A 12351-nucleotide genomic window follows, 5' to 3' on the forward strand; every position below is an offset into this window, starting at 1 on the left:
CAGGGCGGATGGCCACACTGTAATCTCGTCTCCTCCATTCTCCCTGGGCCTGTATATATGTGCACTTGGTATGTTTTTCAAGTTGCTGGGCCCAGGACTCGAACTGCACAGTTGATGTGGGATCTAGACAGCTTCACTACCATGCTACCTGCTAGCCCAGAAGTTTTTTTTTTGTTGTTTGTTTGTTTGTTTTTACAGTCATATGCTGCATAGCAATATTTTGATTAGTGATGGACTGCTTATATGACAGTGGTCCCATAGGGTTACAGCATTCAGCTTAGGTGTGTAGTGGGCTACACCATCTAGGTTTGTGTAAGTACACTCTCTGATGTTCACACAAGGAGGAAATCACGGAATGATAGTTCTCAGAACATATTCCTAAAACTAAGGCATGTACGACTGCATTACATCACAGAGCTCTCAGACATCCTAGAGAATCAACATACGAACCATGTTTTCAGACCACAGGTAAAGAAATTAGAAATAAATCACAGGAAGAGAGCTAACAAAACCTTCCAGGTTCTGAAACAGAGTAAACCAATGAAAATTAATATTTAGAATTAAATGACAAGGAAAGAGTTAACAATTCTGAACCACTATATTTAGAGGGACTTTTAAGAGTTCTTCCAAAACATGGAATTACAGTATGAATTGATTATGGTGCCAAAACATGTTGAAATCCATGAATAGGTTTTCCAAAATGTGTATTTTCTATGAACTTTTCAAAGATCCCTTGGGTGTGTATTGGACTTGAACATTTCAGGAAATGATGGGGGCTGGGCTTCTCACGGTGGTAGAAGGAGGTTTACAGATAAGCAAGGGGTTGAGCTGAATAATCCATGTGCTGACAGATGAGAGCCAGAGACCTTAGGACGCACTTGGACTTGCCTTACTATAGGTACAGAGGGTTACATAAGTAGGTGTGTGCGTGCCCATGTTAGTACACATACACCTGTATATCCCCTCACTCTGCCTGCCGAGAGCGTCCGAATGATCATACCTCAACCAAGATCTCGGTTTCTAATTCCCATTATCCAATAAAAGAAACCAGATCTTTGGGGAAATGTCTGATTCTAGGACAAGGGACAGGAAGTATACAAGATGAACCTGGAACATTGTGTCTTGCCCCCAGATAAGGAGGGGCTTAACTAGGAAACAACTATGGATGGGGGTATGTCTAAGAGACATAGGAGCCAAAGGAAGGAGCTCCCAGTGGTCAAAGATAGAACAGTTTGAGCAACCAAATAAATGACACAGTATTGGATTATAACCCAAAGTAAGTCAATGTCCATGAGTCCATACAGATAAACAAATGGTTGAATACGTCTCCTGTACAGAATTCCAAATGATTTACATAAATACTCTGGCTTCAAGTGGGGACTTAGCATGGCCACTTTCTTTCTAAGAGGACAGAATGGGAAGAGGGCGAAAGGAGTAACTTCACAGTAGAGAGACCTGACGTGAACTGTCTCAGACACCCCTGTCGAGGTAAGTGTCGGCAGTATGAACTTCGGTATGCTGTGATGAGAACTGGATTTTACCTACACAATCTCCCTGTCAGAAGCACATCACCCCAGTCTTACCACGAGAAAAGAAAAACGTCACACAAATCCCTGTTGAGGAGCACTGTACAAAATGCCTGATCAGGCGTTTGTTTGTTTATTTTAGGTTTTTTGCTATAGGGTGTGTGTGCTCACCAAAGTGAGAGAGACAGAGACAGTGATCAAGCATTTCCCATGGAGGATGATGATGCCACAATCCCCTCTCCTACAGTTCCTCTCAGGATTTTGAACATGCACCCCCTGTGTTCCATCTATGACCCAAATCACCAAGTTTGGGACTTGAACTATGCAGTAGATCATTCATGTCCAAGCCACCTCGCTGGCCCCATTGGCCACTGAGTATAATGGGGTTGCTGGCTATTCACCAGAATCCCGTCTTCCCTTCCTGCATGATAATGGAGTCATAGTTCGCTACATATATATATATATATATATATATATGTATATATATACACATATGAGAACATGGCATATATTACAGATGTCACTATTGATCACTAAGGGAAAGAAAGACTTTTTAACAATAGAGCTAGGACGGGAGCAACAGTTAGCGTAATGGCCATGTCGCTAGACTCCCGTGTAGCTGACCGCAGTTCGAGTCTCAGACCCAGTGGCTTAAATTCATGCCGGGCGTGTGTGCGTGCGTGCCCAAGATCCCGAGAGGAGAATGGAGGAGAAGGGATTGCGGTGTGGCCATCCCCCCTGGGGGGTGATTTCTCACTTTCTGTCTGTCTCTCTCTGTCTGTCTGGCAAGCGCACGCGCCCTATGGCAAAACCTCTCCAAAAAAAGGAAAAAAAGAAAAAAAAAAAACAGTAGAGCTAGGATATAGCAGTCACCATAAATTAGAAATGAAACAAGTTATCAATCATTACAAATAAAATATAGACATTTTAGTGATGTAAATATGAAAAACAGAAGAAAAGGTAAAAAACATATTTTTCGTATCAGGAGAGAGAATACTTTTTTCTTTTTCTTTTTGGCAGTAAGCTACTTTTTTACTAGAAAGAGAAGTATTACTAGCACGGCCTCTGTAACAACGAATTGCCCTTGACAGACCACGCCTCAGTTCCCTGGGGGATATGATCTTGGTATCGTGGATCCTGATGATCCTTAAGTGAACGTTGCTCAGACTAGAAAGACATAAGAAGAACATGCTATAAAATAAAACGTAGATTTGTTTAACTTTAGTGAAATTAAATCTTGGGTGAAAAATATTGTAAGATTCAAAGGTGGGTCATTTATTGGGAGATATTTGGAATATATCATTTGTCTATCAGAATATATAAAGAATCCCTGTACTCTGTAAGTAAAAAACCAACCCAACAGAAAAGTGAGGAACGACAGAAGATATTCAAATGGACACCAAAGCAATGAAAAAAATAACGAGATACCATTTTTCAGCCACCAGATGGGGGAAAATTAAGAGGTCTAACCATACAACGAGTTGGTAAGAATGCGAGGAATGGCACAGTTACCGACAGCTGGTAGAGCTGTAAATTCCACCACTCTGAAGAGCAAATAAGAAGCATCCAGTACCATGGAAACAAGGTATCTCCGTTCGGAGAATTCTATCTCTAGGTACTTGCAAAAATGGCAGCTAAAAGGAACTTCAGCTCTATCTACAGTATGGAATATCTTTAAAAGAAAACAATAGCAAGAACATATGATGAAATATTCATTTGATTCAATGTATCAGGCCAGCTCCATGGCCTGGTTAAGGCAGCTGGATCCCACACAGCTGAGAGTCCTGGGCCCAGCTGTGCTGGGATTGTGTGTGACCAAAATCCCCTAAGCAGAGAGGAGCAGGGATTGCAGTGTGACCATTCTCCGTGAGTGTGTGTGTGGCTGGGTGGGTGTGCTTTCTCTTCTTTCACTCTCTAGCAAGCACACATATTCTCTAGCACAGAAAAATAAAAACAATCAAGTATCATTTAGGGTCTAGTCAGAAGAAAATACAGAGGAAATTTTTAATTAAATAATAATTCATTTTTAAAAAATTGGGACCAGCAGTTAGTGTAATGGCTATGTCGCTGGACTACCACGTAGTCGACCGCGGTTCGAGTCCTGGACCCGGTGGCTTAAACTCACACCAGGCGCATGTGCATGCATGCCCAAGATCCTGAGAGGAGAATAGAGGAGAAGGGATTGCGGCGTGGCCCTCCCCCTGGAGGGTGATTTCTCACTTTCTGTCTCTCTCTGTCTTTCTGGTGAGTGCACGCGCCCTATAGAAAAAAAAAAATTAACTAGTAAAAGCTGGGTAGCTACCAAGAGGAGTGGAAGAGTCTCCTAAAGAATAGTAGCAAATCTTGGGAACCAGCAGTTAGCGTAATGGCTATGTCGCTGGACTCCCACGTAGTCGACCGCGGTTTGCGTCCTGGACCCGGTAGCTTAAAACTCACTCGGGGCGTGTGTGCGTGTGTGCCCAAGATCCCGAGAGGAGAATGGAGGAGAAGGGATTGCGGTGTGACCATTCCCCCTGGGGGGTGATTTCTCGCTTTCTGTCTCTATGTCTCTGTCTGGCAAGCGCACGCGCCCTATAGCGAAAATCTCTCCCAAAAAAAAGAATAGTAGCAAATCTGGGGAGCAGCTACTACCTACACTAGTAAGAAAGTATACCAAGGTGGGGCCAGCAGGTGGGGTGGTGGTTAAGGCACTGGATTCCCATAAGGCTGATTGCAGTTTGAGTCCTGGACCTGGTGGCTTTCTCTCTCTCTTTCTCTCACTGTCCCTCTCTGGTCAAATTAAAATAAAGTTAAATAAAATAATTCTTCAAGAAAAAAATTTTTTAAAAAGTATACAAAGGAAGGAATATACTTGGAAGAAGCCCCAGACCCCAAACTAAGAGTCAGGGGCCAGCAGGTGGGGTGGTGGTTAAGGCACTGGATTCCCATAAGGCTGATTGCAGTTTGAGTCCTGGACCTGATGGCTTAAAAATCATGCCAGGCATATGTGCCGTGTGCCCAAAATCCCAGAAGGAGAATGGGCAGGAGGGATTATGGCATGGTCATACCCGCCAGGGAGTGATTTCTTACTTTCCCTCTCTCTGTCTCTCTGCGGCAAACACATGTGTCCTCTGGCAAATCCTAAAACAAAAAGAGACCTTCGAGATGGTGTGACTGTGCGTGGTGAGAGGCTCACTGAGGTGCTTTAAGCAGTGCTGGTCCATGGCTGCCACACATGGAGCTGCCCGTAGGGGTGCTGGTGTAGCTCGCTGGAGAGTAAGCACCACTGGGACTCCTGCATGCAGCTGAAAGCTGAAGATTTACATATAAGAAGCAGAAGAAAAACCCCTGGGGCAAGCAGGTGGCATGGAGATTAAGATGACTGGATTCCACATGGCCAATTGTGCAGTTCGAGTCCCAGATCTGGCAGCTTGTAAAACATCCTGGGTACGTGTGTGTGTGTGTGTGTGTGTGTGTGTGTGTGTCTGTGTGCCCCAAATCCCGAGAGTAAAAGGGAGGAGAAGAGATTTGGCATGGCATCTCCCTTGGGGGGCGATTTGCCATTCCCCAATCTCTTTCTGGTGACTGCACGTGCCCTGTAACAAACTAAAAACAAACAAACAAACAAAAGCAGGAAGAAAAGTCCCTTCCTCTGCTATGCCTTGCAGTGTTCTTGCACATGTGAACAAAATCCCTGAAGAAGAGACAGAGGAGAAGTGATTGCACTATGGCCACTCTCCAGGTGCGTGCTTTCTGTAGTGTCCCCTACTCACAAAGCCTGATGTGCCTGCAGGTAAAGGAGAGGTGTTGCAGGGTCCAGCTGTAGTATCACAAAGCAGGGCAACTGATGATGGACTTGGAACTGAGAGGCAATAAATTGATGACTGACACACTAATGATGGATGGTGGAAATAGAGATGTTGGTTATATTATTATTTTTGTTTTGTTTTGTTTTTGGAGAGGTTTTTCGCTATAGGGCGCATGCGCTCGCCAGACAGACAGAGAGAGACAGAGAGACAGAAAGCGAGAATCACCTCCCCACCCCAGGGAGGATGGCCACACCGCAATCCCTTCTCCTCCATTCTCCTCTTGGGATCTTGAGCACGCACGCACACGCGCCCGGCGTGAGTTTTAAGCCACCAGGTCCGGAACGCGAACCGCGGTCGACTACATGGGAGACCAGCGACATAGCCATTACGCTAACTGCTGGTTCCCATATTATTCTTTATATATTTTTTTATAGTTATGGATCACAAAATAAAAATGTTAGGCCTGGCCACTGTGGCACAGCAATAATATAAGTGCCCTATAAGAAGCCAGATGGCCAACCACGGGTTCAGATTCCCATGTTGGCTTGAAAACATGCTGGACACAAGCAGGTGCCCAGGATCCTGAGGAGGGCTAGACAAGGCGGTAGGGCGACAGGACCCTGTCAAGGGTGCTTCACTTTCATTCATGCACACACATATTCTCTATCTTTAAAAAACTAATAAGAAAATCAAAATGCTAAATGGCTGCCCATTAAAGAATATGTCTTTAAAAATGTACAGTTAACTAGTAATAAAATAAAAACTTCCTCCAAAACACGAGGGAAGAAAGTAAAAGAAATAGTGACAGTGAATATTAGATCAGAATCTTTGAAAACAGAAATCAAACATCAACCAGGAGGTAAAATTAAGAGGCATTTGTTTCTGCCAGAGGCATTTGTTTCTGTCTAGTAATAAGACCAAATCAATTAGATACAGAAAAAAATATAAATGGATAAAACCTCCAGACTAAAAGACAAAGACTTAAAGATTAAGCCCAAACTAAAATCGAATCATTTGCTGTTTATAAGAGACACCCCTAAAACAGAGAGAGCAAATTTAAGAGTATAAGGATGAGTCTTTTCCATAATAATCTTGTCCTTGTTGGTGTCTTTTCTTTCTTCTCTTCACCTATCAAAATCCTTCTAGAGATACATGTGTTTGTACCCACCTGGCCCCTCTCAAAGAATAAGCAAGATGCTGATAACAATGGTTGCCTCCAGGGAGAACTGAAGTGGGTGCATTGTGTGACTGGGAATAGGGGTGGGATGGAGACTTCTCTGTAATCTTCTGAGTTTTTGGAATTGTGAACCATGTACAAAAATTACTTTTTAAAAAAAACTAAAGTAAGACAATCTAGCCAAGGGAGGAGCTGGTAAGACCAGGAACCCAGAACTCTCTTCATTGTTCCCCTCAGGTGGGCTTATATCCACTGAGTGGGTCCCATCAACAACGGTGCCTCTTCCTCTGTTCCCTGGAGACCCACTTCTTGAGTATGTGCTTTATTTGGCTTCAATGATACCGATCTGATCTCTCTGAACTCATCTTCCCATCTGTGAAATGGGACCACCAGGCCCTCAGAGAGCTCTCATCGATGCCTAGGTGAGATCCGCTCTGCCTGGTAGTGGGTGCTCAACGATAAGAGCTGTTAGGTGCCATCCTATTTGTCATGCTTCTCCTGCACTTCTCGAGTCGCCTGCCACCTGTGTCACTCTGCTGGGACTGCATTTGCTACCTAGTCCCATATCTGTATCTTTCCCTGGATTAAATTCCCCAAGAGTTGGGTCTCGTTCTGAGGGTGGGAGAAGAAACTAAAACAGGTGGTGTGTAATCAGGGACTTAAAATGACTCAACTGTCCCCTGGCTACATCCCGTTTCCCAGGCCAGCTAAGCCACTCGCAATTTTACAGGATTAACTTCCTTGCTCAGGGTCTCAGAGAAATCCAAGGTCTCCCTCTCGCTCTCTTTCAGGGTCCAGGACAGAATAACTCAGAGTCTCCCCTGGGAGAGTGGGAAGGACAGATAGCAGAACGCACGGTTCAGATCTTGCTTTTTTTCTTCCTTGGCCCCTCACCACCCCCAGCCCTGCCGCCATGAAACCTGGCACCCTGAGGTGTCCCTGGGGGTGGGGGTGGCCCATCTCTCTTTACAAGGAAGCGGGATTTGGCTAATAAAAACCAGCTGTGTTGGTGGTGGGTTTTACTCCGCCCCTCCCCTGCCCTGGCTCTGATAGCTGTGAGAAACTGATGACAACCTGTTTGACCTCTGACCTCCGAACTTGACCTGCTGCTAATACCTCCAGCTGCTGATTGCTGGCCTAGCCCTTTGTCTCCGACTGTTTGGGAGCCAAGACAGACAAATGATTTCTATTTGTCCTCTGGTGCCGCGGACGGAGCTGATCGATAGGAACCTCGAATGATGTCAAGGATTTGTCGCCATGGCTTATGAATGACAAAAACACTCCTCGACCCCCCCCACCTTTCCCCCTCCCTATAGAAACACCTTTTGGGGGAAAAAGACTGAAAGCCAGAGAAGACATATTGATTTTTTTTTTTTCCGTTTTCTTAAATAGCAGCTCAAGCCACAAAAGAGAGAAAGACAACACTTTTCTGTGCTAAAATGCAGCAAAAAGCTTCCCAGGGAACGAGACTAGTGATTAGATCAGCTATTGCATTTAAGTACCACAGGCCGACGCACACCACAACTGCTCAATTGTGTCTGCTGAAGGCTGGACAATTTCTCCCCCATTTCTGAGCATTCCAGACGTGAGAGGGGCACCCTACAAGAATGAATCTCGCTCCCTCTTCCTTCGTCTGCCTCCAGCTCGGTGACTCTCGGTCACTTGCCCTCTTTCTCTGTCCTCATTTTTCCTGGCTGGCCACAGGCTGGGCACCCTGGTCTATGAGTCTGAGCCAGTCACCAGCCTCCCTCTGGTTAGAAATGATCGGCAGCCTTTGCATTGGATCCTTATTTGGAAAAGAGAAGGCAGAAGGTGGGGAAGTGGGAGGGCACAGCTTGAGAAAACCCTCTCAGTCCTCCATCAGGGGAGGGGGCAGGTTGCAGGGGGCGTCTGGGGAGGCCACCCATTCCTCCAGAGAGCAGGAAGGAAAGAGGATGCCTCCCACCCATCATTTCCACTTCTGAAATTGTTGTTGAGAGCTTCTCTGTCCTGCTGCTGGGACCACTGGCTGAGCCAGTCTGCCTGCATGCCCTTGGGGAGCTCACTCTCTAGTACAAACAAGCATGCCAGTACAGTACAGCAGGGTGCATGCTAGAGCAGAGGGGAGCGGGAAGTAGGGAGACCTGATCTTGGCAGAGGTGGGGCTGGGGGTGGGTGGTTGGGACATCTAGAAAAGGGGGCATCCTTGTTGAGCTTAGACAGATAAGCAGCGGTAGAAAGTGGGCAACTGCAACCAGGCTGTGGGGACCAAGAACCCCATAACCTGTAGGAGTGGAATCTTCAAGAAATGCCTAACCAGAAGCCAAATACGCACTGGAGGCTCCAGAGTGAGCAGCTACTGCATTAATGATGTAGAGGCTTAGTTTTCCCATCTGCAAAATGGACATGGCAATGGGATCTGCCTCAGGATAAACCACACAAAGATAATCCATGGCAGCTGTTCTCGTTTTTATTATTTTTAATTGCTATTATTTGAAGCCTTGCTTCCAATTGGGAGACATCTCAGTCAGGTCAATTGAATGAAAGTAAATAAAGATGTTCCCTGTCCCCCACACACCCTAACTGCAGCCAGGACCCCAGTGAAGTGAAGCCAAATGAATAAGGCTCTGTCAGGACAAGACTAAAGACCTTGGAGAGCACCAGAATGAGCTCTCTTCCCCAGCATGGGCCCTGGGTCTGCTCTTAGTGGGGCATTTGGTAGAGTAGCTACAAGGGTGAAGGCAATTTCGGCCCTTTTTTACTAATTGCTTGGACTATTGCAGTAGCCACTTACCTGGCTTGAGTTCTTTTCATTCACTGACTACACCATCATTAGAGCTCCCTTCCCATCTAGAATCTGCTCATGATACTTGTGTTTAGATCCCTCTAGTGGCTCCCATTATCTTTAAAATAAAGTCAAACTCCTTATCCTGGCATTCTAGGCCCTCCCAAACTTAGACTCCACCCTGTCTCCTAAGTCTCCACTTCAGGGCCCGAATCACATGCCCTATCTTGTGGTCACTTGTTTTGAATTACACATCCTTTATGGCCCCATTAGCAGGTCTTTTGCTAAAGGTGGTCCTCTGCCTCAAAAGCCCCTTTCTCCTTCTTACCCCAGTACATTGTGTTTGCATTCTAGTCCTTACAGTCCTTGATCAGAAGGATTCTGTGCATTTCTGTCTCATGCTTAGATTGAGAGCCTCTGTGGGCCAGAAGCCTGGCTGTGCCAGAGCCCTTCACACCATTTGACTGCACTGACTGGAACAGCTGGAAAGTGCTCGAGTCTTAGAGAAGACTTAGGAACCAGTGAGGGGTGGTGGCATGGCAGCAGAGGAGCTGCACTTTGACAAACTAAAGGTAATCGTAGGCAAAGGGTTTTTGTTTTCAGATTGATCAAAATGTGAGGTTATTCAATTCAGGATTATTGCCATCAATGACTCACAAATAGTTACTTAATTAAAAATTTTTAAAACATTGAAAATACAATGTACTTACTGTGGAAAATTCAGGCAGTATAGAGATGTATAAAAAAGACAGTAAGACTCTTGTAAACTCTCCTTATATTGATTAAGACTATTTCTTTCACAGGTGATAGTAAAGATAGTTCAAACTGGTTTCAGCATAAGAAGATTACTGGCTGTTGGTACAGAGGAGTTGGGAGTGGAGTTAGCTGGGAGGCCTGGTCAGGCTCGGATGATGCCCTCTAGACTTAATATCTGTCTCTCTGTCTCTTTCGCTCTCAGTCTTGCTCTTTGGCATCCCTTGGCTCTCCTCCAAGCTAGCTTTATGTAAAGGCTTCCCCTTTGTGGTTTTTGAGGTGGCTGTGGCTATTCCAAATCTCATATCTCTCAGCTTTGAGTCCAGCAGGGAAAAAAGACGGTCTAATCTATAGAAGCCCACAACAATATCTCCCATCTCACATGCTCTTCTGCAATGTGACCTTGTCACTTCCCCATCAAGTGGTGTGGTCAATTCCCCTCCCCTTGGACCTGAGCTGGCTTTAGTGACTGAGCTGCCTTTGTAACCAACAGAATGTGTGAAGGGATTCTGGCATGGCTCTGAGCTAAGTAGAAGAAGTCTTGTAGCTTTTGTCTTGGTCTTGAAATAGTCACTCTCCAGATTCTTGCCTCTTGAAGACACTTCCCTTGGCACTGGACTGCCATGCTGTCAGGAGCTCGAGCCGCACATGGCCCACGTGTAGGTGACATGGAGCTGACGGCCCCAAGTAAGTCCAGCCTGTGAGACATGCCAGGCATCACATGTGTAGGTGAAGAATTCTCCAGGTGATTCTAGTCCCAGCTGTTCACCTCATCTGCAACTTTCCAGCTGAGGCCCCAGACATCACTGGATGAAAGTAAGACATTCTGGTTGTCCCTTTCCAAATTCTTGAACCATAATTTGTTATTAAATGATTGTTATTTTCTACCAAGTAAGTTTTGGAGAGTTTTGTTATGTAATAGCCTTTCTCGGGAGCTCCAGAACAATCCACACTGGTTTGTTCCCTGTGGTCAAACCCTTTGAGCCTATCCCAGGGGCATGGCCAGGTACCCTGATCCTTGGGTGAGTCAACACCATCAGAATGAGAATAGGGGGCGAGTGGCAAGCCCAGAGGGTCACTGGGCACGGCCACCCAAAGAAGGCACAAACAACAGAATCTACTATCCCCATCACCCAGAAATTCCAGGCTTCTTCCTGAGGACATTTACACACACAGGTACAAACAACAGGATCCATTGTCCCCATCACCCAGAAATTCCATTCTTCCTGAGGCTGTTTACACACAGGTATAAAATTCAACACAAAAAAATAAAAATGAAGCATTCTGCATTATCTTCTGTAACCTCTTTTTACTTGAGGGATCATGAACTCTTGAAGTCAGTACATGCAGTTTTCTTTTTCTTTTCTTTTTTGCTATAGGAGGTATGTGCTCACTGAAAGATAGTAACAAGGAGACAGAAAGTGAGAAAACCCCCCTGAGGGGGATGGTCACGCTGCAATCCCTTCTCTTCCAATCTCCTCTCAGGATTTTGGGCATACATGCACACGTGCCCAGTGTGTTTCAAGCCACTGGGTCTGGGACTTGAACCATGGTCAACCACATGGGAGTCCATCACCTTAACCACTATGCCACCTCCTGGTCACTAGGTGTCATTTTTAATGACTTAAGATTATATTATATGAATGAAGCATAATTGATTTAACCAGTTCTCTATTGATGGATCATTAACTCATTGTCTTTTTTTTTCTATAATAAATAGTGCTGAGATAATCATTACACATCCTTTGGGCACATCTTCCAGTGTTTCCCAAGGATACATTCCAAGAAGTTGAATTGTAGATTCTAAGGCTATACTCATTCTTAAGGCTTGCCAGGGTTTCTAAACAGCCTTCCAGAAATGTATCTCTTTACACTCCTGCTGTCCCATCAACAGAGCATGAGAGTGGTCATTTTTCCACACCCTCATCAGTGTGGAACATTTGCCCATTGGAAAGAAAAGCAAAAAATGATTTCTCATGGCTGCTTTAATTTAAACTTCTTTGATTACTAGAGAGGTCAAGCACCTTCTCATATCTATATTGACTGCTTCTATTTCTTCTTTTGTAATATTGCCCATTTATGTCCTTTGACTAAATTTTTTATTGCAGTGTTCATGTATTTTTTATTGATTTATAAAACCTCTTTGCATATTAGAATTTTAACCTTTTCTTAGTCATATGTTTTACAAATATTTGTTGTTTATCCTTTAGGTTTGCTTGGGGGGTGTTAACTCTTAAACTAGATAAGCCCCCAAAGCAGAGTATAAGCCTTTCTTTCAAGATTTATTTTATTTCTTCTTCTTCCTCTTCCTTCTTCCTTCTTCTTCTTCCTTCTTGCTCTTCC

This window comes from Tupaia chinensis, unplaced genomic scaffold, assembly GCF_000334495.1.
Source record: "Tupaia chinensis unplaced genomic scaffold, TupChi_1.0 Scaffold000407_4, whole genome shotgun sequence".
Lineage (NCBI taxonomy): Eukaryota > Metazoa > Chordata > Mammalia > Scandentia > Tupaiidae > Tupaia > Tupaia belangeri.